Source organism: Rousettus aegyptiacus, unplaced genomic scaffold (genome assembly GCF_014176215.1).
Source record: "Rousettus aegyptiacus isolate mRouAeg1 unplaced genomic scaffold, mRouAeg1.p scaffold_m13_p_4, whole genome shotgun sequence".
Taxonomy (NCBI): Eukaryota; Metazoa; Chordata; class Mammalia; order Chiroptera; family Pteropodidae; genus Rousettus; species Rousettus aegyptiacus.
The window spans coordinates 51,225,775-51,252,165 of record NW_023416307.1 but is presented as its reverse complement, the minus strand read 5'-3'; the positions used below and the strand labels follow the sequence as shown (position 1 = coordinate 51,252,165).

The 26,391-nt window shown below is 35.2% G+C and overlaps 1 protein-coding gene across 5 annotated transcripts in view; it reads right to left on the bottom strand.

The window, feature by feature from the left end:
• Nucleotides 1-26,391, bottom strand: part of ZNF148 (zinc finger protein 148) — a 105,744-nt gene that overhangs the window by 77,019 nt on the left and 2,334 nt on the right. The window contains exon 1 of one of the 5 annotated variants that reach the window (XM_016135191.2): nucleotides 15,914-16,009. The exons of the other annotated variants lie outside the window; for them this stretch is intronic. The gene's annotated coding sequence lies outside the window, so the exon portion shown is untranslated. Of the gene's footprint in view, nucleotides 1-15,913; nucleotides 16,010-26,391 lie in introns of those variants that run through there. 5 annotated transcript variants of the gene reach the window in all.

Here is a 26,391-nt window from a genome sequence, read left to right as displayed (position 1 = left end):
GCAATTTAATGATGCTTTCTGAATGAAGTTTTTTTTAATAAAGAAAAAAGCATGTTCTATGAATATGGTTAGAATTTCTAAATAGCAACAAAGCACAGACATATGTGTTCTTTTAAGAACTCTATCTGAATGATGGTCTAACAGTATAATTTTTATGACCCAGATCTAGATCTATCCATCCCAAGGAGGAATAACAGCCCAACAAATTCAAACCAACCACCTTAGACATTACCCTACCTTGGTCTTTCTAGAACCATTTTCCATTTCTACTCTCATCAAAAATCAAGCCAAAATCTCACAAAACTTTTCAATTAATGCAATTAATGTACTTAGTTGAAAAAGAAACTGCTACAGCCACCAACTGGAAATTTTCATCTGCCCTTGACCTTTTCAAATCACCTAACCAGTAAACACACGTAACGTTTCATTTGACCCTTACAACTACGTGGACAGGCATTATTATTTGTCTCTGTTGCATAGATGTTGAAACCTGGGTTCAATGGGTTAAGTACACAAGGGTACACAACACCTAAGTGTCAAGTCAAAGACTTCAACCAGATCCTCTACCTCCTAACAAATGTCTCTTCTGACACAGCACCAAAAGAAAAGTCATTCCCACGTTAAAATATATTTAACGTTACTCTCAGACATGGTCTGGGAGTCAAATAATAACAAAAATATCTCTGAAGTAAGTCTAACATCAATGAACACAAAATTTGAAATTAAAATGCTATCTATAACGACAGTTACCACATGATCAGAGAAAATTTAATTCATCTGATTTTTATGACACAAAAATTATTCCACTCTAGTAAGAGAATCCTACAAAAGATTATAGGAATAATCATTTTCAAATGTTTATTTAATTTGATTTTTTAAAGTGTCAAGGCTTTGAGCACAAAAACATGTCAGAATACTATTAAAAATCAAAGAGGAAACTGAAATTATTACTTCTAATATGAAATACAATTACTCTCATTTAAAAAACTTGCATATAGTTCATAAAAGGCCAGCTCATCTTTTGACAATTTTCACCTTATTCAATACAAAAATCAATCATTCTTATCTCCTATTTCTAGAACACATGTCCACAATTATACGAGGCACTAGACACAATGTAGAGGTGTGCCCATACATAAAGAAAATGGTTTTTAATCTGATTTGGAAACTGAGATTCACCATCAGAGTCAGAGAATTTCTCAAGAAGTAGCTGCAATGGAGACCAGTGATTTCTCTTTAACTGCAGTAACTGTGTTAAGTTTGAAAATTCATGAAATATGTTAGTGATTTTTTGTTATTAGAAGTCAATTTAGCAAGTTAACTCATTGTTTAGAAACACTACCTTCCACTAATTTAGAATGGACATTTTCTTATTTGGGTCAATTTATTCTTAATTACAAAACTGGGAAATATAAGAGCAGGATTTTTATCTTTCCATTTCAGTCTGTGAATTAGAAAGAAACAAATTAAACTGGATGCATAATACAAGATTTTCAGTGCTGTTTTGAAAAATGTTTATTAATATTAAAACACTATCATGTATTACTGGAATTATTAAACATCTTATAGACAAATAATCTATTAAACAAACACATCGTTGAAGAAAATACCCAGACTTTATAATCTCATTTTAATTAACTATATAGTAAAATTCTGTTTATATGATAGCACCCTAGTAAAACAGCATGCATCTATTCCGTCTCATCCTCTTGAACTGGTCATAACTGACCTCCCAAAAACTTTTTAGGTATCTGATGCTGTGATTTATAACTGAAGCAAACATTTATATAGTGCTTGATTAAAACTTCACAAAGCATATATCCATATACCATTATTTTCAAAGCTGAAATAACCCACTAAATGAAGATCATGCAGGCTCACAAAAATTAAGGGATTTGAACTTTCTGTCTGGATACAAATGGCAGAGATCTGTTTTTCCCTGCCCTGCCTCACAAAACACAACTATAAATCATGAAAATTATATAAGAGACAACAAAAGTTAAACTCTGAGAAGTGGTAAGAAGGCAGCAAGCCAGTTTTGGGCCCCAAGACAGGACAAACAGAAGAATAGCAGGGTGTTTTCCGTCCCTACACCCAACAGAAGAAGGCAATCCAGACTGGTACTTCCTGACCACCAATTTAGCAACTGAAGGCAGACCAGATAGTTACATTCCTCTCCCAAATTAAATGGAGTCCCTCTGCAATATCAGGGGGAGATAAACTGGAAGCCCAGCCAAGAGCAAAGACTAGGAGAAGCAATTCTTCCTTCCCCACCTGGCCTGAGACTCCCATTTTCTACCTTGAGATACAAAGTCAAGTAGGCAAAACTAAGGGACCCAGCCAGAGCAAGCAGCTTAGTTTGGTCCAAAACTCTCCTCCCTCGCCCAGAAATTCAGAGACAGGAATGAATGCTGGGATCAGAGGAACCAGTAGGAGGATCCCATCATATTCTCTCCCATCTAGAGATAGTTAGAAGCCTGACATGGGGAAATCCCTTTTGCTTTCTCAGGAAGCACCAGCAAAGACCAATGTGAGCCCAGTAGCATCGTAATGAATCAAGCTGACCAATGAGTCTGAAAATTAAACTGCCACTAGAACCAGAGCCCACAAAAGTAGGCCAAGACCTGTATGCTAAATCTAAATTGGGTGACTGCCTGCTAAGATAAAAAATGTTAAATAGGGCCCAGGACCACCTAATATAATAAATAAAATAGAAATTACCCAAGAAAATCACAACATAAATGAGAAAAGATAATCAACTAAGGCCAACAAGATCAATCAAATGTTAGAATTATCGAACAAGGATTTTAAATCATAATAAAAATGTTTTAGCAATCAATTATAAATTTTTCTGTAACAAGTGGGAAAAAAGGAAAATCTCAGCAAGGGAGAAGCTATAAAAAAGCAAAAGGAAATTCTAGAACTGAAGAACACAATACAGTAGTGAATGATGTGTTCCAAGACCCCAAGTGGATGCCTGAAACCACAGATAGTACCAAACCCTACATGTTCTATGTTTTTTCTTATATATACATACCTCTGATAAAGTTTAATTTATAAGCTAACCATAGTCAGAAATTAACAACAATAAAATACAATAATTATAACAATATACTACATTAAAAGTTATGTGAATGTGGTCTTTCCCCAAACAACTTATTGTACTGTATTCACCTTTCTCCTTCATGTGGTGTGAGATGATAAAATGCCTACATGATGGGATGAAGTGAGGTAAATGACAGGCATTCTGATGTAGCATCAGGCTACTACAAAGGTCAGAAGGAGGATCATCTGCTTCAGGTGATCCTGGATCATCAAGCCATGATAATGTCAATGGCTGAATGTCAGCAGCAGACAATACTGATGTTTGGGAAATTTTAGTATTTTCGGACTGCAGTTTACCATGAAAAACTGAAACCATGAAAAGCAAAACCATGGATGAGGGAAAACTACTGTAACAGAAAATTTTAAAACTCACTGTAAGGCTCCATACAAACATGGAGATGATAATCACTGTACTTGACACAAAAATAAAACTCGCCCGATCTTAACAGAGAGAAAATTTAAAAATTAAGTCTTTTTTTGTCCTTTTTAAAAAAATTAAGTTTACTGGGGTAACACTGGTTAGTATAATTACATAATTTTCAGGTGCACATTATAATTTGACATCTATATATTTTATTGTGTAATTACCACTCAAAGCCCAGTTTGCTTCAGCTACCACATATTTGATCCCCTTTACCCACTTCACCCTTCCCCTACACCCTTTACCCTGTCTACCCCCCTCTTCTCCTTCCCCACTAGTAACCACTAGCCTATAGACCATGTCCATGAGTCTCTGTTTGTCCTGCTCATTTGTTGCTTTTAGGTTTATATCCCACATATAATATTACGTGATTTTCAACTTTTTCTGTCTGGCTTATTTCACTAAGCATGCCTATCTCAAAGACCATCCATGTTGTAAATGGCAGTATTTCATCTCTTCTTATGGCTAATACTCCATTGTATATATGTACCATAGCTTCGTTAGCAAATCATCTATCATAGGACACTTCGGCTGCTTCCATGTCCTGGCCACTGTGAATAATGCTGCTATGAATGTCAGTATGCAAATATCTTTTCGGATATGTGCTTTCAAGTCTTTGGGGTAAATACCCAGTAGAGGGATTGCTAGATCAATTCTTAGTTTTTTGAGGAACCTCCATACTGTTTTCCATAGTGGCTGTACCAATGTGAAGTCCCACCAGCGGTGTATGAGCGTTCCATTTTCTCCGCATCCTCTCCAACATTTGTTATTACTTCTTATTACTTGTCCTGTTGATGATAGCTATTCTAACAGGTGTAAGATGGTATCTCATTGTGGTTTTGATTTGCGTTTCCCTAACAGCTAGCAATGTTGAGCATCTTTTCATATAGTTGTTGGCCATTTGTATGTCCTCTAGGGAGAAGTATCTGTTCATGTCCTCTGCCCATTTTTTGATTGGATCGTTTGTTTTTTGTTGTTGTTGTTATTGAGTTGTATGAGTTCTTTGTATATTTTGGAGATTAGGCCCTTATCAGAGGTATTGCTTGCAAATATATTGTCCCATGTAGATGGTTCTCTTTTTACCTTGTTGACAATTTCTTTTGCTGAGCAGAAGCTTTTTAGATTGATGCAGTCTCATTCATTTATTTTAGCTTTAACTTCCCTGGCTTTTGAGATCAAATTCATAAAATCCTTTTTAAGTCCAAAGTCCCTGAGTTTAGTTACTATGTTTTCTTCTATGCATCTGATTGTTTCAGGTCTTATATATGAATATAAGACCTGATTTTGGTATGTGATTTTGGTATGTGATAACAAGCAACAGTCTAGTTTCATTCTTTTGCAGGTGGCTTCCCAGACTTCCCAACACAATTTATTGAAGAGGCTTTCCTTTCTCTAATGTATGTTTTTGGCTTTTTTGTCAAAAATTATTTGCCCATATAAAGATGGGTTTACTTCTGGACTCTTGATTCTGTTCCACTGGTCTGTATGTCTGTTTTGCTGCCAATACCATGCTGTTTTGATTACTGTCGCTTTGTAGTATAATTTGAAGTCAGGCAGAGTGATGCCTCCAGCTTCATTCTTTTTTCTCAGGATGGCTTTGGCAATTCAGGGTCTTTCGTGCTTCCATACAAATCTGATGTGTTTTTGTTCCATTTCTTTAAAAATGCCGATGGGATTTTGATGGGGATTGCATTAAATCTGTATAGTGCTTTAGGTAATATGGTCATTTCAACTATGTTGATTCTTCCAATCCAAGAACATGGAATATCTTTCCATTTCTTTGTATCTTTTTCGATTTCTTTTAACAGGGTCTTATAGTTTTCATTATATAGGTCCGTCACTTGTTTCATTAAATTTATTCCTAGGTAGTCTATTCTTTTTGTTGCAATTGCAAAATGAATTATTTTTTCCACTTCTTTTTTCTGACACTTCATTATTAGAGTATAGGAAAGCTATGGATTTCTGAATGTTGAATTTGTATCCAGAGACTTTACTGTATTTGCTTATTGTTTCTAGTAGTGTTCTTGTGGAGTCTTTAGGGTTTTCTATATAGAGAAATCATGTCATCTGCAAATAGTGACAGTATGACTTCTTCATTTCCTATTAGGATGCCTTTTAGAACTTCCTCTTGCCTGATCGCACAGAGTCTTGAAGTACTAACAAAAGACCCAACATTCATATCACAGGAGCCCCAGATAGAAAGGAGAATGAGAGAGGGGATGAAACAGTATTTGAAGAAATAATGGCTGCGAACTTCTCAAATGTGGCAAATATAAACTTGCAGATGCAATAAATTGAGCAAAGCCAAAACAGGATAAACCCAAAGACATTTACACCAAAATACATACTTAAATGTTCAAAAGCTAAAGACAAAGAAAAAGCTTGAAAGGCAGCCAAACACAAAGGACAAATCACCTATAATAGAACAATTCAAATGACACCAGATTTCTTATCTGAGACCATCAAAGGCCAAAAAAAGTGGTACAGTATTTTTTGAAAACTAAGGAGAAAAAGACCAACCAACCAAGAATGAAACTATTCTTCAAGAATGTCTTAGTCCATCTGGGCTGCTATAACAAAATACCACAGAATGGCGGTTTATAAACGAGAAATTTACTTCTCACAGTTCTGGAAGCTGGAAGTCCAAAATCAGGGTCCCAACATAGTCAGGTGAGAGTCCTCTTCCTCATATGACAAAAAGGGGGCCTCTTTTATTATAGTATTAATACTACTCATGAGAGCTCCCCATTCATGACCTAATAACCTCCCAAAGACCCCAACTCCTAATACCATCATATTGAGCATATAAATTTCAGGAGAATACACTCAGATGACAGGAAGTAACAAAGGGGATATATTTTTGAAGTATTCCCAAAAGAAAAATGGGGGGAAAAATGTCACTAGTAGCCCTACCCATAAAAACTGGCTTAAGAGAATGTTCTAAACAAAAGGAAAATATATATATATATGTATATATAACAGATTATCTTTCCCATCAATAGTCTTATAAATCACACTTGATGATTGAAGCAAAAATTATACCACCACCTGATACATAAGACAATTATATTTCAAAGCTGAGAAAGGTAAAATAGAAGTTTCGACACTTCAGCCAAATAAAATGTGGATACCAGCAGACTATTAAAACTCACGTAAGTATATTGTGACAGATTAAAAACATTATAAATAGATCTTTTATAAATTATAAAAGATGGAATCCTAAAAAAATGTTCTAGTAATCTGCAGGAAGGCAAGAAAAGAGAAACAAACAAACAAGCAAACAAAACAGAAAAGAAACAAATAATAAAATGGCAGACTTAAGTGATAATATCAATAAATACCTCAAGTGAAGATGATCTAAATAAACCAATCAAAAGACTAGCAGGTTGATTTTTGTAATTATCCACCTATATGTAGCTAACAAGAAATTCTAACATACACTGAAAGTAAAAGAATGAAAAAGCTGTAGCAACTTTTTTTAAAAAAGCAAAGTGGCCATGTTAATAACAATCAATCAAGGGTCTAAAAGACATATACAGAACACTCCACCCAACGACAGCAGGATACACATTTCTTTTGAAGTACATGGAACATTCACCAAGACAGACCATATCTTGGGCCATAAAATAAACCTCAACAAATTTAAAGGAACTTAAACACTGAGTTCATTATCTGAGCATATAGTGGACTCAAACCAGAAAGACAACAGAAAAATTTCTAAACATACAAGAATAAAACAACACACTTCTAAAAAGTCCATGAGCTGAACAGGAAACTGCAAAGAAAATTTTAAAATATATTCATAAAAATAAATGAAGAGAAACACAAGTGAAAATATGTGGAATGCAGATAAAGCAGTAATTATAAAGAAAATTTACAGCACAATATTTTACACTTGAAATGACAAAAGATCCTAAATCAGTAACTTAATTACTTGCCCCGAGAAACTAAAAAAGTAAGAAAAAAAAAAAAGGTAAAACATAAATCCAAAGCAAGCAGTAGGAAGGAAATAAGAGGAGAAATAAATGAAATTAAAATAGATAAAATCAATGAAGCCAAAATTTTATAAGCCACTAACTAACAAACATAGAGAGATACAATGCAATATACATATGCTTTACTTTTGTACTGTACACCTGAAACTTACTGGATATCGTTAACCAATGTCATCATAATAAAATTTAATTAGTTAAAAAAGAAACTTAAGCATAAGTGAGTGAGTAAGTAAATAAATAAATAAATAAATAGAGAGAGAGAGAGAGAGAGAGAGAGAGAGAAGACAGCAATCACCAATATCGGGATTGAAATAGAACTATTAACTACAGATTTGAAGCAAAAAGATTATAAGATAATACTACGAAACAATTTCACACTCTTAAAGTTAACACTTAGAAAAAATGAACAAATTTCTCAAAATCACACTAAAACTAAACCAAAATGAAATCCATAATCTACCTAAATAATTCTATAACCATTAAAGAAAAATAAATTCTTAAATTATAAAACTCCCCCAAGAACCTAACCTCAAGGCTCACAAAGCTTCAGTGGAGAGTTCTACCAAGAATTTAATGAAGAAGTAAAATTCCTCTCAAAAATATACAAGGGATAACTATCCCTCAATTCATTTAAGAGGTCAGTGTTACTGATACCAAAACAAGGTAAAAACCTCACAAGATCATGACAAACCATTATCTCTTATGATTATAGACACAAAAATCCTCAACACAATACTAGAAACTGACTTCACTAACACAACAACTATTATGCACCAAGACCAAGTGAGATTTATCTTGGGAATACAAAAACCTCTGAAAATCAACTAGTATATTATTACACCATGTCAACAGAATAAACGACATAAACCTTTGTTTTTTTGTAGATCATCTCAGTAAATGCAGAAGAACATGGGATGAAAGCCAACAAACTTATACAATAAAAAATACCAACAAATCAGGAATAAAAGCAACTTTCCGCAAGCTGACAAAGACTATCTATGAAATACCCAGACCTGATATTATACCTAATAGCGAAGTACTGAATGCTTTCCCCAAGACCAGAAACAAGACAAAGATGTCTACTTTTGCTATTTCTATTCAACACCGTACTAGACTTTTCTAGCAAGAGGAATTAGGCAAGAAGATAAAATAAAAAGCATTCACGCTGAAAAAAGAAGAAGTGAATTGTCTCTATTTGCAGATGACATGATCTTATATACAGAAAACCCTAGAGAATTCACTAAAAAACTATAAGAATAAACAAGCAAGTTTGCAGACTATGAGAACATTATACAAAAATCAACTGTATTTCTATATACTAGCAATGAACAAAGCATCAATAAAATTAAGAAAGTAATGTCACTTATACAGCATCCAAAAAGACAAAAGTACTTAGCAATAAATTTACCAAGAGGCACAAGACATATTAAAACTATAAAACACTTGAAAGAAATTAACAAAGACTTAAAGAAACAGACATCTGGTGTTCATGGATTGGAAAACTTAATATTGTTAAGATAAAAATATTTCACCAAATTAATCTGCAGATTCAAAACAACCCATGTCAAAATCCCAACTGTAGTTTTGTAAAAATTGACAAATGGATCCTAAAATTCATAAGGAAATGCAAGGGACCCAGAATACCCAAAACAATCTTGAAAGAGAGCAAAGTTAGAGGATGCATACTTCCTGGTTTCAGAACTTATGACAAAGCTTTAGTAATCAAGACACTGCAGTACTGGCATAAAGATGGACATACTAATCAAGGAATAAAATTGAGAGTCCAGAAATAAATACCTACATTTATAATCGAAAGATTTCTGATAGAATACCTACATTTATAGTTAAATGATTTCTGATAGGATGCCAAGACAATTCAGGGGGGAAAAAATCATTTCAACAAATGGTGTTGGGACCAACATATAACCACATGCAAAAGAATCAAGTTGGATGCTTTCCTCATACCATATACAAGATTAAATCTAAATGGATTTAAGACCTAAAGATATAAAACTTAGAAGAAATATTTCACCAAATTATGTGAAGGAAATCTTTGTGACCCTGGATAAGGCAAAGCCTTCTTAGATATGACTCCAAGAAGCAAGAAAAGAATAGATACTTAGGAATAAACTTAACCAAGGAGGCAAAAGACTTGTATTTTGAAAACTACAAAACACTGATGAAAGGAAACACAAATAAATGAAAAGACATCCCACATTCATGGACTGTTAAAATGTCCATACTACCCCAAGCAATTTAGATTCAATGCAATCCCTATCGAAATCCCAATGGCCTTTTTACTGAAATAGAAATATAATCCTAAAAATCAAATGGAACCGCAAAGAAACTCAAAAAAAATAGAAACACAAAGCCAAAACAATTTTAAAGAACAAAGCAAGAGGTCTCACATTTGCTAATTTCAAACCATATTACAAAGCTACAATTAAAACAGCATAGTCTCCGCATAAAGACATACAGACCAATGAAAGAGAACAGAGCCCAGAAATAGACCAACATACATATGCACAAAAAACTGATCTTAAACAAGGATACCAAGAATAAACAATGAGGAAAGGAAAGGCTTTTCAACAAATGGTGCTGAAAAAACTAGATATCCACAATCAAAAGAATGAAAATGGACCTTTACCTTATACTAGACACAAAAATGAACTCAAAATGGATTAAAGACTTCAACATGAGATTTAAAACAGTTAAAACCCCTAAAAGAAAGCATAAGGGGGAAAGATTCATGACATTGGTCTTGGTGATGATTTACTGAATATGATTCAGCAATTCTACTCCTAGGTACATATCCAAGAGAATCGAATATAAATGTTCACATAAAAACTTACATCATGAATGTTCACAGCAGCATTATTCATAATAGCCAAAAGTGGAAACAACCCATGTCAATTGATGAATGGATAGACAAAATGTGGTATATCTATATAATAGAATACTATTAAGCAACAAAAAGGAATGAACTCCTGAAACATGCTACATCACATAACATTATGCTAAGTTAAAGAAGCCTGACATAAAAGACCACCTATTGTATGATTCCATTAATATGACATGTCCAGAATAGGCAAATTCATAGAGAAAAGCAAATTAGTGGCTGCAGGGACCAGGACAAAGGGGGAATAAAGAGTGACCGCTAATGGACAGAGTTTCTTTTTAGAGTGATGAAAATGTTCTAAAATTGATTATGGTGATTGCGGCACAAATCTGTAAATACACTAAAAATGATTGAAATGTACACTTTCAATGGGTAAATTGTATGGCATGTGAGTTATATCTCAATAAAGCTGTTTAAGAAAAATTATATGATGCCTAGAATTTGTTTCAAAATAATATATAAGAATGGAGAAATGTCCTGTGGTCATAGATTGAAAATATATAATAAATTCTCTCCCAAGTGAATTATAGGTTTATTCTATTTCTATCAAAATCCTAGCAAGTCTTTTGTACACACAAACAAGATTATTCTAAAATTCATATGAAAAAGCAGGGAACTATAATAGCTAGAGCAATCTTGACAAAGTGGGAGGAATACTCTACCTGATGTTAAGACTTACTACACAATTACAAGACAGTGGGGTACTGACAGAGAGATAAACAAATAGATCAACAGAACAGAATACAGAACCCAAAAATAGACCAACACAAATATGCCCAACTGATTTTTGACAATGGGGCAAAGACAATTCAGTGTAGGAAGAATAGTCCTTTCAACAAACAGTGTTGGAACAGTTGCACAGCCATAGGCAAAAAGACCCAAGAGTACTGACCTAAATCATGTACAAAAATTAATTCAAAATGAATCATGAATTTAAACATGAAACTATAGAAATTTTAGAAGAAAATACAGGCAAGATCTTTCGGGACCTAAAATAAAGGGTTCTTGGACCTGGCACCAGAAGCATGCTCCATATAAAAGAAAATAAACCAGACTTCATCAAAATTAAAAAAAAAACCAAACTGTCCTGTGAAAGACCTTGTTTAAGAAGATAAAAAGATAAACAAGCTGTCGATTGAGAGAAAAATGTTTGCAAACCATGTATCTGACAAAGGTCTTTTATCTAGAATATATAAAGAACTCTCTTAATAGTAAAAAAAAAAAAAAATTGATTAGAAAATGAGCAAAAGACATAGACAGCAAATGAGTACATATAAAGATGTTCAATATCATTAGCCATTAGGGAAATGCAAATTAAAACTACAATAAGATATCACTATATATCTATTTGAACAGTTAAAACAAAAAAATAGCAGTAATAACAAATGCTGACAAGGATGAAGAAAAAGCAGATTTCTCATATGGGAATCTAAAATGATACAAAATGGAAAACATTATGGAAGTTTCTTATAAAAATAAACATGTCCTTGCCGCACAACCAGGAAGCTCACTCTTCATCTCAGAGAATTATACACAAAATTTGGTACATGAATGTTCATAACCACTTTATTAATAGCAAAATAACTCACAAAGTCCTTCAACAGGTGAATGGTTAAACAAAGTATATATTAATATACCATCATATACCATTCTTGAAATGACAGAACTATAAAGAGAGAATAGGTTGGCAGGGGACAGGAAAGAGTTTTGGGTTGAGGTGCAAATATAAAGGGCAGCAAGAGGAGTTTTCTTTATGGTGGTGTAACAGTCCTGTTATCATTGCTGTGGTGGTAGTAACGAGAATTTATAGAAGGGAGAAAACCACATAGAACTATACACATGAAAATAAAATTGGGTTGAAAACTGAGTAAATTTAGTTAATGATTTAATTAACAGTGATGTACCGGTGTCAATCTCCTGGTTTTGATGTCACCATTGGAGGAAAGCTGGGTAAAGTATATATGGGACTTTGTACTAATTCTGCAACTTCTTGTGAGTCTACAATTATTTCAAAATAAAGGTTTGTTTGTTTGTTTGTTTTAAATAATGAGGAGAGAAAGTGGATAGAGGTATAGGCATACCTCAGAGATACTGCAGTTTTGGTTCCAGACCACCACAATAAAGCAAGTATTCCAATAAAGCAAGTAGTAATCTTTTTGCTGGTGGAGGATGTTGCCTTCAATTTGTTAAAAATGCAACATCTGTGAGGAGCAATAAAGTGGAGCACAACAAAATAAGGTATGCCTGTATAGATGAAACAAGACTGGCCATTAATTGCTAACTGCTGAAGCTAGGTCAAGGATACATGGACATTCATAATACTACTCTATTTTTCAGCTATTTAAGATTTTCTATTATAAAAGGTTAATGAAAATATAAGAAAGTCACGTATCAAAATATTAAAAGCAGCTTTTCCAATCGATTTTTTTCTTTTTGCTAATATGCATTTTAAATTTATTTTTTTATCTAAAACAATTTTTAAAGAAATCTTTGCTCACATGGTATTTTGTCCTCATTGTTTTCATATTTTAAAAAGTAGCACTACTTTTAAAAATTTTAAACATAAAAAGAACACCACAGATACATTTTCCTCTGACAAAACACAGCTTAATTTGAAAATATTTCATCTAAATACCCAATGTGTATTTCACTCGATTACATTTCACCCAAAATTTCCATTATCTTTTTCTAAAATTAGCCAAAACACTCTTGCTAGAATAGATTAACAATCAGCACAATAACTATTATGGTGATCCTCACACAACAGATCAGATGTCTAAGTTCGAGAAACCATCAGACATTTTAACAATCCCAGTTAAGGTTTGCATTCGCAATGTTGTCTAAGGTATCATAATTAACTTTGAATTTTGTTTTTAAATTGTATGTGCTCTTTTTAAATTTTCAAGAGCAGATGCTCAAGTTTACAATCGTTACAAAGCCATGCTGAAGAATTCAACACATGTGAACGTGAAAAAGCAACAATTCACTGACTACTGACATTCTCATGATGTAGTATTTTTATTTATTTATTTTATTTGTATATCAAGCAAAAATGATACAATACTGTTTCCTTCAGTAATAATTTAAATTAGTTTTAATTAAGTTAAAATTAAACTGTAATAGAAATAACAAGAGACCTGAGCTCTGCATTATCTGTGGTACCTTGGGTAAGTCTCGATCTCTCTGAAACTCCATTTCCTTATCTGCATACTGAAAGGGTAATACTTGTTAATCTTCCAACTACAAAGTCCTATGTAATGATGCTCTAAAATATGCCTTATAACCTTTGACCTATAATCATTCCAATGACACCTTTGGAAAACATTTATAACAGATGTGATACAGAAATACCATTATAAATATAACTATATAATGTTATAACATATAATTACATACTTAAAACTGTTATTACAAATAACTTTTATAGGTTTAAGTTATTTGGGAAATTATTATTCTCAATATATTAGATCTGGGTTTCTCAACATCAACACTACTGACATTTTGCACTAGATAGGCCTTTGTTGTGGGAGCTATTGTGTGCATTGTAGGATGTCTAGCATCTATCTACTAAATACTAATAGACTCCCCAGTGTGACAACCAAAAACATCTCCAGACACTGTCAAAATATCACTTATGGTGGAGAACCTCTGGTACTAGATTGAAAATTTTGAGGGTTCTTTGGAAATAGGAAGGAGAAAGAAAAATATCATTTTTTTGTGATAAAGGAGGAATGACATAAGAAAGGCTATGAATGAACAAAACAAAAAGGTTCAACTGCAACTCACATACTATAAAAAGAAAAGGTACTCTTTTGTATGAGGCCTACTGAAAAACATGTTAACCAAATACTTTCGTCCAGAGCTAATAGAGTAATAATAACGAAAATAACAGTATAAAAAGCTGAGGGGAAAATCCACAGGTATTCCATCCTCAGTAAAGAAAGCCAAAGGTTTTTTAATCAGAGAGTAATGAAATTTACTAATTATTCGCCCTAGCATTTGTGAGACTAAACATTCTCAAGTTACCTGCTATTCTCTAACCACTGAGAATACCCACATGAAAAACACATCCACCCACAGTTAAACACAATAAACATCTGTTTTAATCAAGTGTAAATGTGCTACATATGTCATGAAAAGTAACATTGAGAAATATGCTCAAGTCCTTTATGTAGTTGAAGAAAGGCCAAAGACATTCAGCGTGGCAAAACCACACTTAAAATGTTACAACAAAATTAAACGTTCACACATTCACTTTTTGGATCTTTAATGCTCATTATAAAATCAACTCAGCTATATTTTCCACCAAAGAGACAAATACCCAGTTTCCTTAGTCTATTCTTGGACAGATCACCAGACTGGGAATAAGAGACCCAGAGTCTATTCCCAGCTGCAAAACAGACTGGTAATCTCAAGCAAATTATTCACTCAGGTTAAGGTTCTATACCCGTATCATGCTGACAATACTGAAAAAGTGCCCAGAAGCAAGCACTGAGAAACATAGGACTTCCTCCTGCACCCAAAGGACAACTGCAAACGTATTTTTAGATTTATTAAATCTAAAAATCTGAATAGGATTTTATTTATAGCAACATTTAACATACTTGAAATTTCAAAACTGTGTGGTGCCTTTATCATCGCCCTCTATAAAATAAGAAATGCTTTTTTTATCCCTATGCCCAATTTCACAAAACTATATGTAAGATACACAATTCATAATTATTACATAAACCAAAAAAAAGAAAAAGGCTGTTTTTTAATTCAAGCTCTTGGAAAGGGCTTTAATTTTGCATTTCCTGACTCTATCTAGCTTTAAGTCTACTACACAAGCAGTTCTTTCCTGACACTGTAAGAAGTGCTTCGCCAAGTCTGGAAAGCAAAAGTATGCCCCATAGCCTAAATCGGGAAAGGTCTTAGGACTGTTCTTACCACTAAACATAAAGGTTTTATAACGCAACCAGTATGTGAATACCAGCGTACATTTTTTGCTCTTGATACCAAGTAAAAATTACTGTCTATCAGACTAAGTTACCCACCTGACCTTTTCGAAAATCACAAACACAATGCAGTCCCAACAGAAGATTTGACAAAACAGTGTTAGGAGGGAAAAGGGGGTGTCAACGTTCAGCGGCCCCAGCTGTCAGGCAGACACTCTTTAAGCGCTCAGAAGCCACTCACAAAGTTTGCCATCTCGCTGGGGGAAGGGGCCTGACTGCGCCGCGGGCCGCGACCCGGAAGGCCGGTGTCTGGGAGGCCCCACCGCCCTCCGAGGGCCGGGCGCGCCAGCCACCCAAGCAGGAAAAGCCCCGGCTTCTCCACACTCCTCCGCCGCCTCCCTGCACACGGGCGCACTAACGCACGCGCGCGCACATTCGCACACGTACACACACAACAAAAGGAAGCCGTGCGAACCGCGTGCAGAGGTTTAGTCGGGGCGCTCAGGAAGCCCCTCCCCCCGGCCCCCGCCGCGCGGCCCGGAGCCTGCTCACTTACCGGAGCGCCCCGGGAGCTGCTGGTAGGTGCACCGATCCCGGCGGCCGGCAGCCCACCGGCCCGGCTTTGCTCGGCCGCCCTTGCGGGCCGAGCGGGCGGAGCCGGCGGCTGCGCGGCGGACGTGGGCCCACAACTTGCTGAGGCTCCACGCCACTGCTCCGCCCGCCGCCCAGCAGAGCGCCGGCAAAATCGCACCCGTGCGGCTGTCGGATCGGGCCTGAGCTCCAAAAGCCCAAGGAACATGAGGGCTCCCTACTTCCCGGTTTCCCTAAGAAATAAAACTATTATACTTAATTATCCTCAGTAAAATCCCCCACCCCTACAAACTATGGATATTTAAGCCCCTTTCCTTACTGAACTGCTAATCAAAAGTAGAACCCAACACAATAAGAAATCTCTTTCAGTAACCTCTTCCTTAAGCCTTCCTCTTAGTTTTCCACACCTTAATTTCCTCATTTTAGTTTGCCTTTGCCTTCCTGTTTTTAACCTAAGAATTGCCTTTTCCCAAAAGAATAATCTTCCCTAAACCATCTTTCCAATTTTACTCTTTAAACTTACTTTTCTGTTTCCTCATAAATCCCTTCTATCTCCCACTTACCTATTCAAACATTTCTACAAGTTTTATAATTTTTATTATACACACAACACACAAACTTGCCCCAAACTGCCCTGAAATTTTGTGAACCTACTTCAGTCACTTGAAAATCCATTTCTTAAGCACACCTCCAATAAAATGACAATGATCTTTCCAAATATTCTCTACCAATTCATTTGATCACTCATAACTCAAAACTACCATGCTCATTTCCCTGAAAACTAATTATAGAACCTAATCGAATTAACCCATTATCTCTACCATTATATGTATCTACACATGGAGGTGTGTATGTGTTGACAAGCATACATACACAGGACCCTGCAAAACGTCAAATGTGTATTTCATTTGAATCCACTGGATATTGGCTCTTCTCAAATTTAAAAGGAAAACTCCTTGCCAACCAAGATTTTCAGACATCCAACCCCTATCCTGTGAAGTCACTTATCTATGTTAAATTAATATAATTACTTAAAACATTCTCCATTTCTACTATAATCATTCCCAACACTTTCCTTAAAATAGCCATCATTAGTACAATGCAAACAATCCACTCAAATATTCAGATTATACCCCTACTCACCAAGGCCCAGCTATGTCTGAGGCTGGTGTTGGAAACAATTCTAAACCAAATCAGGCAAGTTACAACAAAGATGTGAGTTGGGCAAAGTGACATCGCTGGGCCTACTTAGGCTTTCAAAGCTCTGGGTCTCCCCATAGGCCCTTCATTATTAAATTTGGTAACTGACTAAATGCCAAAAGGAGAGGGGAAAAGTGACAAATGACCCAGGGCTAGATTCTGGAACTAATCTTGAAGCGAAGATGCTCCAGGATGGAACACCAATACTATGTATTTTGTACCTTGTCATATTTTTCTCACCGCCATTAAATATGCTCTCTCTGAAACATAGAATAACATCAAAAACTCTGATGTGAACAGGAAGGGTCAGAAAGTAGTCTTTGCTCAGAGGTTGAAGAAGTGAATCATGTGAGGAATATAAAGCAAATACAAAGGGTCTGAAGCATAGAGCACTGGTTCCTTTATGGTTTAAAATGTGAGTTGCCAAGACCACAGCAAGGCACTGATAGAGAATCTCAAAAACCAGTTAGGTAAGCACTTGAGAGTCAAACCTTTGATAGTACGAGGGGAAGTTGACAGAGGACAAAAAGTCTGACATAAATGAATACTACTGTAGAACTGAACTTGCAAAAGTTTGAGAGCAGAGACACAAGCCAAAAAATGGTCTGAGTCTCAAATATCAATGGATGATGATGAAGGTTTCAACCACTGGGGTTATAACGTCCAAGATTTAAAAGCAAAACAAAACAAAAAAAAGTAGCAGTGTTTCAGTTTTAGCTATATTGTTTTCTTAAATTGGCAAAGTAGTTCCTTTAGAGATGTTCAATAAATGATAAATAACTAGAAATAGAAAAAGAAAGCATTTTCGGAACTACCTATCTGCAAGTCACCCATATACAATAAATGAAATGAGAAGACAGCAGATCAGCCTCTTAAGAACACTAAGAAATATGAGATAAAAGTCATTTAAACAAAGAAGAAAAAAAACTACAGAAGCTATTTGAGATCCCTTAGGACACCTCCTTCCTACCATCCACCTCATTCTTTCTACTTTTTACCTGAACCTCTTTACATATACAATTTCCACACAGTTTTTGCAAAGAAGTTTGATGTGTTTTGAGGCAGTCAAGTAGAGATCAAAGATCTTAATGTCTTTCATTTATGCTGGGGTTTTTTTTTTAGTTATGCATGATGTACTATCACTTTTATAGCATCATGGTTGGCAAGGACTGTACTTATACACACAGAGAAGAAACAGGCTTCTGGCATTATTTCCTAGGTAACATTATATTTTCTCCATATTTACTCTGCTAAAAGCTACTCTCTTCTTCATCTTACTCTTATTCCTAATCAGGTCAAGTCCAACCTCATTCATTTCCATATTATCCATTTACTAGCTTCTATCAGCTTGTCCATGTTTTGTCAACAAAATATCCCATGTCTTTTGCCTTTCATATTAATACACCACCATCTTTTTTCTTTCTTGTCTCATTTATAATATACAAATCTCTCAGCTGAATTTACATCAGTGTATTACGTATGAATGGTTATGATTCTGAAAGTATAATCTAGTTATAAAAAATTTCAAGAACTGGTGAACAACTCCAACTATCTTCATTTCAGTGCCACAAAAATTCGGATCACTATCATCTCTTCTCTAAATTGTTGCGATCACCTCCTCATTTTATCTCAAGCTTGGCTTTTCCTGGACAACCTGCTTCTCTCATGACTTAGCTATCCATTCTCCTATACCTTCAGCTTGACAAAAGGACCACCTGCTTCATATTCCTCAGGGACACTCCCACTATTCTCTATCACTAAAAAAATCTCTTTGCAGTTCACATTACTCAAATCATTCCATCTGAAACATCTACCAAGTTCCAGAATACTCTCCCACCTTCCTTCCTCAATAATTCCCATTCTACTTTGCCCCATATTCAGCCATTATTCTCAATGACTTCAAATAATGATGCTGAAGAACTCCCTATAGACCTTCCTCAAGTCCTAAAACCTTCATCTGTACACCAGTCGCCCATGCACATATGCTGAAAACAAGTCATCAATTGGAAGTGTTGTACCACTATGACTGTAACTTCAGAAACCCTTTTTAACCACAACTGCTTTATTTTCTAGTTCTACATCTGCTCTTCAACTCCTTTTAGCTTTACTTGTCTCCCTACACAATTTAAATTTGTCTATCAGCCATTTTAATACTGCCCTCTCCAGAATAGCATGACCTTCCATTATATTCAACATGTATCTCCCCAATGAAAAGACAATTTTCACCAACTGTTTTCTCCACACCCACCCACATACTAGATGTTAAGCAACACCAGAAAGCTATGAAATTATCTACAACTTTTCTAAAGATTTATTCTAAATACAATTCTCATCACATTAACTAATCCAAATCATTTATATTGAAATCCTTAATCCCATCGAATAATCTTTTCCACAAAATTCCCTCAAATCACACCTTCTCCACCTCTTTACAGTTCTAAAAGTCTGTATCTTCATCTGTTACTTCTTACCTCCAGTTTTGGAAAAAGAGTTGTTCCTCTTTCTTAAATGTAATACAATTCCTACAGTCAGTGCTTCCACAGTCTCCCAACCTACCCAGTTCTTCACCTCCATGCACTCCGGTTTCTGAACTGTTCTCTTGAAGACCAAAAAAAAAAACTATTCCCAAATCTTATGACCTACTACCAAGTCCTTGTCCTCTCTTTGGCAATGACCCTTAAACTACCTCCTTTTGTTTAGGTCACTGTAGCACAAGGCTCTACTCTGGTCTCTCTAGTTGCTGCTTCTGTCTCCATTGACTATTGGTCCTCTTCTTACCCCCAATAGTAGGTATTTCCCCAAGTTCTGTCCTGGAGCTTTCTCTCACTCTTTCCCTCCCTCTCACAGTCTCATCTCTTCCCATTGCTTCTACATTTCTCTTAGTTATCTTCCCCCAGCTCCCCAAAAGAATCTTTAAACTATCACCCTCTGTTATAATTTATTCCTGAAGAATAAGAATCTTTTTAACTAGATTCTTCAATTATTGCTTCAATTAACAACTCAATTATCAGTTCAAATAATTTCATAGCCATCAGCACCCTACCAAATTCAGAATTAGTAGCTTCAATTATCAACTCTATGTACATATTCCCACTTCCACTGGTGCCTCACACACCAGCCAATGTTTCTTAACTAAAGTAGCCATTCTTCCCCACCAAAATAGTTTTAACGGATCCTATAATTTCTGTTAATGACACCACCATTCTCACTGTCACCCATGTTAAAAGCCCTAGAATTTCCCATAACTATCTTGTTCACTTTTTCTCCACTGTTTCCCAAAGCCCGTGTGCCATCAAATCCTTCCTTTCTTTGAAATATTTCTTATATCTATCCCTTGCCTTTTATTCCCACTACCACCATCCCAATTTATTCTCAATACTTCACTTTTAACTACCTTTTTTTTCGGCCTTCTAACTTTGTCTCCTAATCACTAGGTTCTATTCATTGCAAAACAAACAACAAAAAAAAGCTCACCAGATTAGTATTCTTAAACTAGTATTCCTCACCGCATACTGATTCAAGTTATAAATAGAAACTGCTCAATTGTCCAACGATCATGGAATGGCTAAATACACTGTGGTATATCCATAAATGGAATCTCACTGAGCAGTGAAAATGAATGAACTACTGCAATACATATCATAGATGAATCTCACAGATATATATTGAGCATAAAAAACCAGACACATAAGTAGAATTCCACTTATATGAAATGCAAAAACATACAAAAGTACTCCACTGCGATACAGGTCATGGTTGGAGGAGACATCAGTTTGAAGGTGACATATGGGAAGAAAGCCTTCTGGGATGTGGGAAAATAGTCTATATATTGAACTCAACAGTGGTTATGTAATTGTATACCTAAAAAATTTCATTAACCTGTACACTTAAGATTTGAGCCCTTTAATAAATAAAATTTTAAAAACCAGTTTAGTCTGGATTTGTAGATGTTGCAACTGCTTTACAGTTTTATTTCCCTCCATTCATCAACATGAACCCTAAATTCTAGCTAATCTGGACCGCAATCCCTAAATATATCCAAAACTTTTCTGTCACTCATATCACTCCCTATTCTTGGAATACCAACTCTCACCATCTTGCCTATTATAATCTTATTTATCTTTCAAGGTATAAGCAACACACCAATTCCTCCGCAAAGTTGAACCTGCCATAGTACTTCTGTCATAGACAGATGTGTACATATTTTTGTTCCTGGAGAAATTCCTAAAGAACATGCATTGTGTTGTATATAAACAGATATCCTTCACACTGCCTACCATGGAATTTTGCACACAGTAAGTATACAAAAGTATTCCCTGAATGAATAAATTCTTCAGCCCATCAAAAGCAACCTTCAATCTAACCCCACCTTCTCAAACCTATCCATCACATTCTCCACTCACAATTTTTCAGTTTACATATTTAATCATTCAACAAATATAGGACCTACTATATGTAAAAAACTATAACAACCTGCTTTAATGTACCCCACTACCCAAAAAATATAATCCAATTTTAGCTACTGCCGTTGAATCTTTTCACACTCTAAATTTCCAGTTATCTTCCTCTTTTCTCTCCACCCAACCACATCCTACCCCCCTCACTTCTAAACTTGCTACTATCAAACTAATTCAAGTCCTTCTTAGTTTCTCCAGTAGCCTCCTAACTGGGCTTCTCACCTCCAATCTTACTCTACCATCACACTGCCTCCAATCTATCCTGTATGATACAGCTATTGTCAGATTAAATAATCTAACATACAGTCCTTGATTCAATTCTCAAAAAAGCTCAACACTTTAATGATACATGTTAATAACTTTAATCTTAAAAGCCTTGCCAGACAATATAATTATTATCAGTTTCCTGATGAGAAAACCGAGTCTCAGAAAGGAAGCAATTTTCTCCATAATCACGGCATGGGTAAACAGAAGAGCCAATACTAAAACCCAGCTTTTGTTTACTTACTAAGCACAACACTACATCTTAGCAAACAAAAACTACTTATCTTAGCTTTCAAGGCCATCCATTTTGTACTCAATCCCAAATTAATCTTTTCCTGCCTTGTATCATATTATGCCCTATTCATGAACACTTTCTTATATTCCAAAATACAGGTTGTGATCAATTATTTAGTTAGTCTTGAAATCAGTTTGACAGCCATCTTTTTTTTTCTTTTTAGCCAAACATAATAGAAAACATCAGAGCACATCCAACATGGTAAGGACTGTTACTGTTATTGAAACTTTTTGTTTTATACATATCCACAAATATCCATATATGATTATATTAGGTGATGATGTAACATGTATATTCTTACTGTGGGTCATAGTAAAATAATTTAAAACTCACTATTCTCCATATAGCCTTGGCTTCTTACCTCCAAACGTTTGCTTTTGCTAATCTCTCAGGTTGGAATGCTCTTTCCAGTAATTTCTGCCAGTCAGGATCCTATCCAGCCCTTCCAAGACTAGCTAAAATGCCACTTCCATGCCACTAAATGCAGTCCCAGGTTTTTCCATAGTCGAATGTTTTTTATTCCCTTTTATCTTCAGTAACATTTGGTATTTTTCTTATGATACATTTATGATCATTGTGTAGTTATTTGTGCACAAATCCAGCTCCCTTATTAGAATATAAATCTCAAAGGATTTATTCTTGATTGAATCTAACAATAGTTTTGCATATAACAAATGTGCATTATCTGTGGACTAAAGAAACCCATCCAATCATTTCCCAAAACCTGTTATAAATCAACATAATTTCTACTACACTGCAACTTCTGTTAACTCTTATCCTTGAAATAGTCTTACTATCTTCCTTCCCAAAACTGCCATTTCAAATAATCCTCTTTACCTTCAATCTTCTCTTACTTTCCTCTAAACATAACTTGTCATATATTAATCTTTTTCTTCTTTTAAAATCATACTTTCTATCGACTAACATCTTTCCTTCTCCATCTGCTTATCTTCCATTTTATTCCTAGTCTTCTAATATCCATAATGATAGATCTTATATCCTTTCAACAGATTTTCCTTTTATTTTGTCTTCAACTAGACTTCCTCAATTATTTCGATTCATGTACATATATATTTGGCAGCTCTATTAAATCTCTTGTAGAAAAAGACTGATTATGAACAAATAAATTTGAACAAACAGGACACATACTAAATTATCTCAGATACTTTCTCATTCATTCATTTATTCGACAAGCTTGTGTCTACGAGACATATGCCCTCAATTCTCTATTCTATTCTGTAATGCAAAAAGCAGCTATGAGAAAAGCATGCAGGAAAATGCCAGAATAACAGAGCCAAATTGACTCATGCTCTTCACTCATAGAGATCAAGTAATTTGTGGGGTACAGGCTCAAAAAAAGGAAAAACTGAAAGTGACACCAGACATAGATGGAAACAGACCTCCCTTCCCCCACCCCCCCACCCCAAACTTGTTTCAGAGGGCTCAAAATCTACCCAGCAAAGGTGAATTTGAAAAAGAACAAACCAGTAGGAGTAGCTAAAATGAAATAGGCAGAAAGCATTCAGACAAAAATAGATCAGGACTCTAGGTTCATTCTAGGGCTGCAAGAGAAATTTGGAGCGATTTAGTTCCTCGCCTGAGGTCCCTACGGCAAATATCTAAAGTATGGTATGTTAAAATCCTTTTGCCAAGCCTTAGCCAATATTCATTTCTCTGTTCTCTGAACTCCTAGAGCACGTACTGTCTGTAAAACTCATTTGGAAACTTAATCATAAACTATCTTGTTCACAGTAATGAAACTATTGACATACCCAGAATTTATTGATTATCAAAATCAATGTGGTCCTCTTTAAAATATCTACCTTGGGAGGCTACCACTTACTTATTTATTCACTCCATTCACCCAACCATCTGATGCATTTAACCAACATTCATCTAGTGCCTCATTATCTACATGTGAACTGTCACCAACATTCAAAATAGTTCCAACTTCCTCTTTGGGAATGTTTTCCAAAGTCAGTTAATAAGTCAACCAAAAAAATCATTCCCATTTCTGTGACTAAGTGAGTTTAAACCAAAACTAGTCTTTATCCAGTCTACTTGTTATCAACAGATTCTTAGCATTTCTAAAAATAAAATCTTTCAAATTAAAAAGATCTGTCACCAATGAGACCATTCAGAATGACATTACGCCCTGTATTATTTGTAACCCTGCCAAACTGGAGGGATTATTAACTCCTAGAAGATAGGGACCATGTTTTACTCACTTTTACAGGCTCCCTCCTCCAACAGCACACAATAGGTACTCAGTAAATAGGTAAATTGCATAGAATGTGCTAGAGGCTCAGAAGATAATTCAGAAAAGGTGTTCCAAAAAAGTTCTGAACACTACTCCGAATATGACTGTCTATATACAAAAATTCTCATCGAAGGTATACCTGATATTTGTTTTCTAAAAATCAATTTTCTGAAATCTTACACTGTTTCTGAATTAATTCAAAACTACCTTTCTCCCCCTAAAAGAACATAAATATTATAAATTCCCAGAGGGAAGAAACTTCATCTAACACTTTTTCATTATCTTAAAAATGAATTAAATCCAATCAGATTCTTAAAACAACTAAAATCTCTAAACAGTCACTTAGGCCTAAAATAAGAAAACCCAAATTATATCAGCTCACCAGCTGCAGACCAGATTTACTCAAATTAAACTAGCCTCAGCTTAGAAGAGAACCTTTGGTCCCAGGTTTTTAATGGTTTTTCAGGACTGTTGGTTCTATTCTAATCCATTCTGTTTTTTCCCTTAAATCTAAAGGCCTTCCCCAGTTGAGTATCCCCTTTGTCCTTCACATTCGCAAACACACACACACACACACACACAATTTTGTCTGTAATACCCATACGGTGCTCGGCAATTTCACACATTCCCACTATTATTACTAAAGCAGTGAACACTGCTTTCTATCAGTCATTCAACAGGTATTTATTGAGCACTTAAGAATCAAACTTTTGAGTGAGATTAAAGAAAGTCTCAGCTCTAGAGCAGGTTACAATCTAGCCACCGTTTGCAAAGCAAGAATAATTCCCATAAGCAAAGACAACATTTAGCAGTATATAATCTACAAGTGAATGCTGTTTTTATTCAAAGTAAGGAAGATGTCAAAGGGTGGGGTTACTTAAACAAGATTTCCTAAAATGGGAGCAAGAATTTTCTCTCAATCTCAGTCACACTGACTTGGTGATGGTGCACCTCATACACAATTCCAAAAAACAGTATTTTATGAATTAAAAAGGTGTGATCCTCACACCTTTTTCCACCATATTACCAACATATTCGTGGCTTAAATATGCTAATTTCCTTAAAACTGAAACAAATCTGCAGTTTAAATCTCCTTCACACCAAATATATCCAAATGTCCTCAGAATTCTTTACCTTTTCTACAGCCTCCCACAAAATTATCACCACCTTCATCATACCCTGTTCTTCATCCTCCTTCCCCTTATCACATTTCTCCATGCCTCCCTGAAACATATATCCACACTAATCAATTCCTTCCTGAAAAACAGAATTGCCATAGAAGCCTGGAAAGAACAATTAAGGGTCATTTTAATCCATTCCCAGACTCCCCACACTAAAACTCTCCAGACCACTGTCCAAGAATACTGCACAATTGACCTGATAACTAATTCCAAGATGAACAACTATCCCTGCCAAGCAACTCCTCCTCATCTCTAACTAGCAACCCTTATGCTGCAAAGATGTTGTTTTCTACAATCTAGTCTTTCTTACATAGGTTCATCCATCAAACTTTCCTTTATCGTCTCACTCAATATTTCCATTCTAATATTAAAAGCTCTCTATTTAAGCATATTATTTAAAGATATAAAGACATCAAATAAAAAAGCGAAAATTGTAACTATCAAAGGTTGAACAGGAGAAGCGGAGATAATTAATGCCAGTGACATGAGTCCTTTTCATTCATACTATCTCAACTCCTTCATAATGTCATTCTGACCAATCAAGAAATAATAAGTACGTGCATATTATTTGTGGACCTGGAGAAGAGCATGATAAGAACAACAAAAATTAATGTTTAGAAGCAGTAGACTCTGGAAAGTGGAAATGCAACTGAACAAGTGAGACAGGGGCTATTGCTTTTCTTTATAAGCTCCTTTAGTACAATTTTAGTTTTAAATTATGTACATGTGTTATTTCTTATCATTTAAAAGGGAAGAAAAGCAATAATGACATACTATATTTAAGTC